The sequence below is a fragment of the Cucurbita pepo genome, chromosome 14, assembly GCF_057944985.1.
Source record: "Cucurbita pepo subsp. pepo isolate OVF chromosome 14, ASM5794498v1, whole genome shotgun sequence".
Taxonomy (NCBI): Eukaryota; Viridiplantae; Streptophyta; class Magnoliopsida; order Cucurbitales; family Cucurbitaceae; genus Cucurbita; species Cucurbita pepo.
Genome location: NC_141811.1, coordinates 10,702,247 through 10,709,183, shown reverse-complemented (window position 1 = coordinate 10,709,183; position 6,937 = coordinate 10,702,247). Strand labels below are relative to the sequence as shown.

At 36.6% G+C, this 6,937-nt stretch overlaps 1 pseudogene across 1 annotated transcript; it reads right to left on the bottom strand.

The window, feature by feature from the left end:
• Nucleotides 1–1,778: 1,778 nt before the first annotated feature.
• Nucleotides 1,779–6,563, bottom strand: LOC111810761 (subtilisin-like protease SBT5.3; annotated as a pseudogene). The gene is made up of 11 exons (XR_015411757.1): nucleotides 6,340–6,563; nucleotides 6,144–6,253; nucleotides 5,957–6,054; nucleotides 5,540–5,704; nucleotides 5,340–5,442; nucleotides 3,926–4,460; nucleotides 3,613–3,710; nucleotides 3,142–3,387; nucleotides 2,838–2,952; nucleotides 2,515–2,728; nucleotides 1,779–2,392 (listed from the first exon to the last, which is right to left on the bottom strand). The product of XR_015411757.1 is annotated as a subtilisin-like protease SBT5.3 (transcript).
• Nucleotides 6,564–6,937: the final 374 nt, after the last annotated feature.

The window sequence follows — 6,937 nt, the reverse complement described above, 5'->3', positions numbered from 1 at the left end:
TTTGCGCCGATGGCAAGGTTAGAATTTATCCGCCTTTTGCTGGCAATTGCGGCACATTGCTCTTAGGAGGTCCACCACATGGACGTGAAGTCCGTTTTCCTTAACGGAGAGATGAAGAAGACCGTCTACGTCTTACAACCACCTGGCTTCCTGGACAACGACAACCCCGATAAGGTACTGCGCCTGCATAAGGCACTCTATGGGCTTCAGCAAGCACCACGAGCTTGGAACACGAAGCTCGACAGTACCTTACTGTCACTGAAGTTCAAGCGCTGTGCCTCTGAGCATGGCATGTCCACGCATGGCCACGATGAGCAGCAACTGATTATGGGAGTGTACATTGATGACCTCATAATCACTGGAGGCGACATGGAAGTCCTTGGAAAATTCAAGAGGGAGATGTCAAAGAACTTCAAGATGAGCGATCTCGGCGTGCTCAGCTACTACCTCGACATCGAAGTGCAACAGAGTACTGCCGGCATCACCGTTTGTTAAAGTGCGTACGCAAAGAAGCTGCTGGACACTGCTGGACACTGCTGGGCTAGCAGACAGTAACCCTACAAGGACGCCAATGGAGGCCCTACTCCAGCTGAGGAAGGCCGGCACTACGACGGCAGTCGACTCCACCAATTACCGCAGCATTGTCGGGAGTCTGCGCTATATGGTAAACACCCGCCCTGATCTTGCTTATTCCGTTGGATACGTGAGTAGGTTTATAGAAGCACCTAGGAAGGAGCATCTAGTGGTTGTCAACTGCATCCTGCGCTATGTAGCTAGAACCAGAGGCTGGGGTGTAAGATACTGCGCAGGGAGAGGAAAAGAGAAGCTTGAGCTGATCGGCTACAGTGATAATGACCTGGCCGGTGACGTTGATGATCGTAAGAGCACCAGCGGGATGATCTACTTCCTCTCAGGCGGCGGCGCGATCTGTTGACAATCAACAAAACAAAAGGTAGTTATTTTGTCTTTCTGCTAAGCAGAATACATCGCTACTTCGACGACGGCAACACAGGGGGTCTGGTTTGCGTGACTGATGGAAGAACTCATCGGAAGAGAAAGCGATCCACCAATGCTATACGTGGACAACAAAGCTACGATCTCCCTGATCAAAAATCCAGTTTTGCACGACCGTAGCAAGCACATAGAAATCAGATTTCACTACATTTGAGAATGTGCAGATCGAGGGCTCATCAAGATTGATTTCATCCGAACAGAGGAACAGCTTGGAGACATTTTCACCAAGTCCTTGGCGCGGTTAAATTTGAAGAACTACGCTAAAAAATCGGAGTTCAAATATTAAGGTAGATATACAGCAACTTTTAGGAGAAGATTGTTAGATAAAAGCTATGGTTTCCTTAGATTTCGTAAGTTGTTTTATACTTTTAAAAAAATTGAATTCACCTTACCCGTTCAATGAAAGAGCATAATTTTTGCTGCCCATTTTGTCAACTTTGGGCACAAGGTTTGTGCAGTGCTGAATTTAGGATAGGTTTGTTATTTAAATACGTTAAACTGAATCAAATAAATCATCGGGTCTTCAGCAAATATCTCTCTCTCTTCTTTTCCATTATTTTTTTTTCCTTAGAAGAAGTTTTACTTCAGCCGATTTTTACTGGTAGACGTTTTCCTCTCAATTGCCAGACTCTCCCCTCAAGCTCTTCTTTCTACTTTATTTATTTTGTTTCAGTCTATTACAATCGTTGATCAAATCTAACATTTCTACATTTTTTATTTCTCTTTTTAGACGACACAACATAGAAAACTTAAATAAATTAAACTTGAGAAAAAAGCAAGGAAAAATCCATTATTATTAAACATAAGAACTGTGAACAGGACAAGAAATTTTAGCTCGTCAATAATGTCACAGAAATTGGACTAGTAACACGATGCTTCTCATCAGACCACACTAGTTTTCCGAATACATGATTTTCAGTTTGATTATTTGGCACCCTCTTCAACACAACTTCGAAATCCTTCTCTTCATCTATTTTAGTGAACTTTAAAGTACTTGGGTCTACCGAAACCAAAACTCCTGGCGGTGCCTCGACTTTAGCAACATACGTGCCTGGAGTTCCAACATTTTTCACTCTTCTTTTGATCTTCACTTCCTCTGATCTCAGATCAAATATGGAGATTGATGGGTAGTTCAAGTCTGTTACTTTGAATGACTTTGAACAAACAAATGAAGTATCATTGGTGAATAGTTTCATTTGTGTTTTATTGTAGCCACGGGCGCATAGGAAGTTCAAATAGTCTTGGGTGGAGAGGTCGTAAACAAGACCAGGATTTGCTGCTTTGTTTGGTTGGACATGGCCTGCACCATATGCAAATGGGTCTGCTTTCTCCTTTAATGAGCTTAGTATTGGATTTAAGTCATTAGCTTTCGTTTCGGCTACACAATAAAACCATTAGTTAGCAAGATTGAAGTCAAAGGTATCTTAATGCAAATATTATAAATAACATCTTTTACTATTAAGTAATTAGTTTGTTAAGGAAGAATTTTGAATAATAAACCCGTGGTCATGATTGCAGATCGGATAGCTGCTGGACTCCATTTTGGATGAAGGGTTTTGAGAAGGCCAACGATGCCAGAAATATGGGGGCATGACATGGAAGTGCCCGATAATACATTATATAGAACCCGACGTTTATCAAAACGTGAATGAGTCGGTGGTGCTATGTTAGAGAAAGCCGCTAGTATGTTCACACCTGGTGCTGTTATATCAGGCTGGAAATTAAAAAAAAAAAAAATGCAATACTTAAAATTTGTGATTGTTAGCGGTTGACATATTGAACTTTATACCATAAAATTACTCAACACATCGTTCTTAACCAACCTTGAGTATCGTGGGCTCAATTACGTTGGGACCTCTTGACGAGAATGAAGCCATAATTGGTGCTGGTTTGATTCCCAACTCAGTCCTCACGCCAGTCATATAAGCCATTGGAGTTCTGATTCAACCACAAAACATGACATATAAGTTGCAACTTTTGAGCCTAATAAATTTTTGAACTTAAAAAATAAGTTTAATAGATTCCTAAGCTTCTAAATTCATGTTAAGTTTATGTTTAATAGATCATAAAGTTTAAAATACTTCGAGAATAAACGTGGAAGTTGATGGAATAAGATGGAGTAATTACTTAGTAGACTGGATGTATTGGTAGACCGATTCACCATCGGTATAGCTTATATGTGAAGCAGGAAGTATGTGTGCTTCAGACAAAAGTGCACGCCCACCAAGCAAATCATTAGCAAGAATCATCCCTACACCACCTGCTTGAGCAACCATGTAACCTTTGTCCACTCTTGAATTGTCTCCTCTAAGGCAAACTACAATTTTTCCTTCTACCTTTTTAGGATCAAGAGTCCCTTCAAGACATAGTCAGCTGCAAGATCACAATAACTTTTGCTTAATATCATGTGGTTTATTTGAACTCAAAATGTATCTCGCTTACAAATTTACATTATACGGTTTCAAAAGAAAATTCTTTTAAAGGCTCGTTTTTTAATCTATTTCAAAATTCAAGTGTTAATTTTAAGGACTAGGGCGTGATTGAAATGTATCCAACATTTAGAGATATTTTTTATAATGTAAATAAAAATATACTCACGCTTCGTAATCAGAGACATTGTTGAATTTTGCATCTAAAGCACGAATCAACGGATAGAACTTCTTAGCTGGCAATATTTTACCTGAAAGACTTTCACCCTGGTATTGACAATGAAAAATCATTGAAGTCAACATAAACGTAGTACAGAGCCTTAAGTTCAATCGATAAAAATATAGAAACACGTATACGATACAATTTTATATGTCCAATAAAATTTACTATGTTTAAAAATGGTTCGATACTTACCTAACTATTTGTATAAATAGTGTCAAGAACATAACTATATAATACTAACAAGTGTCGAATAGAGTACCTTGAAGTGCCTCTTGTCTCCCAATGTCACGTTTGTGGTAAAAAGCCTATCAATTGTGCTAGCTCCTACCGTTATCATCCATGGTGCAACATTTGAGGCAGTGCCTTCATATGGTCCTGAATTTCCAGCAGAACAAACAACAGTGATGCCGTTCTTCACTGCATGGAAGGACCCTATAGCTAGTATATCGTCATAAAATTCTTGAACACTTCCACCGAGTGAAACCGACAGTACGTCAACTCCATCACTAATGGCAGCTTCAAAGCCAGCTAAAATATCGGCCACAAAACATCCACCATCCTCCACGGGAGGCCAACATACTTTATAGGCAGCAACAAGGGCTTTAGGGGAACCCCCTTTTGCAGTGCCATAACCATTCCCAAAAATGCTTACTCCTTCAACAAAATTGCCTCCCGTTGTGGATAAGGTGTGTGTTCCATGCCCATTATCATCCCTTGCTGTTTCATAGCTTGCATTCAGAGGTCCTGCGACCGATGCATAGCCTTTGTTGAAATACCGTGCTCCAATCAGCTTCCTGCATTTAAAATTGTTATACGTACTGATACAAGCATTTGATACAAAGATTAGCCAGAATACAAACACGAAAACCATAAATCTATTATCATTTTATATAAGAAGAAAACTAAAAAGTCAATGAGTTTATGCATTTGTATGCTAAAAAAACATGGATTAAACACAGGTTCCTAATTTTTTTTTATTTGTTTTTTTATTATATAGTTTGAAGGGCACTCTTCCTAATCCGAGTTTGAGATAGAACAAGACCCAGATGTACAGTCCTAAGTTTCTTAACTTTTATTCCTAAACCTTAAGTTCCTTGACCTTACAATTCTGTGATAGCCAAAAAAATCTTAAAATTTTAATTTTGTGTCTACTAAACTATGGGTATATACCCATTTGACATTTATTTAAAATTCAGGAACGTACTAAAAATAAATTGTATATTAAGAGTTCTATTAGACATAAAATTCAATTTTATAGGTAATAGATCAATCAGTTTTTAAATATCTAAATAGATGGAAGACGTATTAAACACATAATTGAATGTTTCATACCTATTATATATTTGAAAGCTTTTTTTAGACACAAACTTAAAGTTCAAATCGAAAGATATCTTAAATATTGAAATTTTGAAATTGAAACTAAAATGGATTTGATGTAATTTTGCCTTAAAAATTTATGCATTTGCGTGCCTATTTAGTATCATTAACATGATTTAATATGCTTCTAACAAATTTTAGATTAGCATTCATTATGAACAACTATTGTCAAGTGTTTGGTAACGAACGTGTCGAATCTGTGCTTAACATATTAGTCAAATGAAAGTGTGTGTATTTCTGAGCATAAAAGAATTAAATAGGGGTGAAGTAACAATAAGAGATTTGATGTTAGGGACGTGTTGCAACTAAAGTTGGATCCACCTTCACAACTTCCCTTCCATCTTGTTGGAATAGGTCCATATCCTTTATCACTAAAGCTTTTCGATTCTGGCCAAACACCTGTATTGATCCCAATTACAAGAAGAAGAAGAGGTGCCCAAATTATTACAAAAGTTGTCGAACGTCGAAGAACTTATAAGAGGAAAACAAGTTTGACCTGTGTCAAGGTTGCCAATGATTGTAGATTCACCAAATCTTGAAAGGTTCCAAAGTGAGTTCGAAGGAATTCCACCATCATTTTCAACTCCAAGAAAGTTCCATGATCGTGTCGTGTGCAGTTTTAGTCCTTTGTTTTCATATACTGATACAACATCAGGACGCTCTAAAAAAAAAACAACATCACTATTAAATTAAAAAAAATGAGTCACACTTGATAACTATTTGACTTTTGAAAATTAAGCTTGTGAATACTTTCAACCTACAAAGTTGTGGAATTTTTATGTAGAATTCTAATGTTTCCATAAAAGCATGAAACCCAATAAATTAGGACCAAACTAGTATGATTTTATTAGAAAGAAAATCATTATCAAACAAAAGGATAGCCATAGCCATAGAAACGGATGTATCATTTTACTTGCTATATCTTCTGCAACTTTCTGATCAAGAACAGCTGCAAAGGCATTGATATGTCTATTGTATGAGTAAAAGATTGCTTCCTTAGCTGCTTCATTGCTGTACTCAAAAACAAAAACATAAGAGCGTAAATGAAGAGGGAGAGTTCAACAAATCTACACTACATGATTTAAAACTAAAAGCTTCACCTTCCTAACACGGATCCAAGTAGATTGTAGTGGGTTTGTGTTGCAAGTTGGAGATCAACGGCAGAAGGATTCAAGCCATGTGAATGTGATCCCAAGTAAACAATATAAGACTGCACAACATAAACAAAACGTTTCAATATCTAAAACCCAGTTGATATAAACATTAAAAAGGATTTATAAGTGATGATTGAGTAACCTTCTTGGCTGCAATGGTGGATGTTTGCAAAAGAGCAAAAAGAAAGAATGAGAGAAGTAAAGGAGGAAGATTGAAGGCCTCCATTTCTTTTCCTCTTTCAGAATAATGGTTCCTTCCTCCTCATCCCTTCTTCCTGTATTTATAACGTTGATGAGTGTTTTATTTGAAGAAATTATTAAGAAAATTATGGTAAGAAAATGAAAATTATTTAACAACTCATCCTCCTCCAAAAACATGGAATCAAGAATGAATATGTTATGGTTATATGGTCATGTCCCATTTGACAGCCAAGATCATCCTCTTTAATTTTGTTCATACCACCTTCCAAAATAGATACAACTTTTTAAGCAATTGAATCTCTCCATTTTAAACCCTTTTAAATTTATTACAAATTTTAACTTGACATAAATAATAATATAAAAATATTTTAATTCTATTCAACTTGAGCATAGTTCAACTGATTTTAATATGTATAGCAGATTAAGATCATATAAAACTCAAAAAATAATAATTTTTTTTTTATATATATCTTAAATTGACGTCTTATGTTTGAATATATAGTCTTAAATAACTTAAGTTAATTGAAAAAAGTACATTG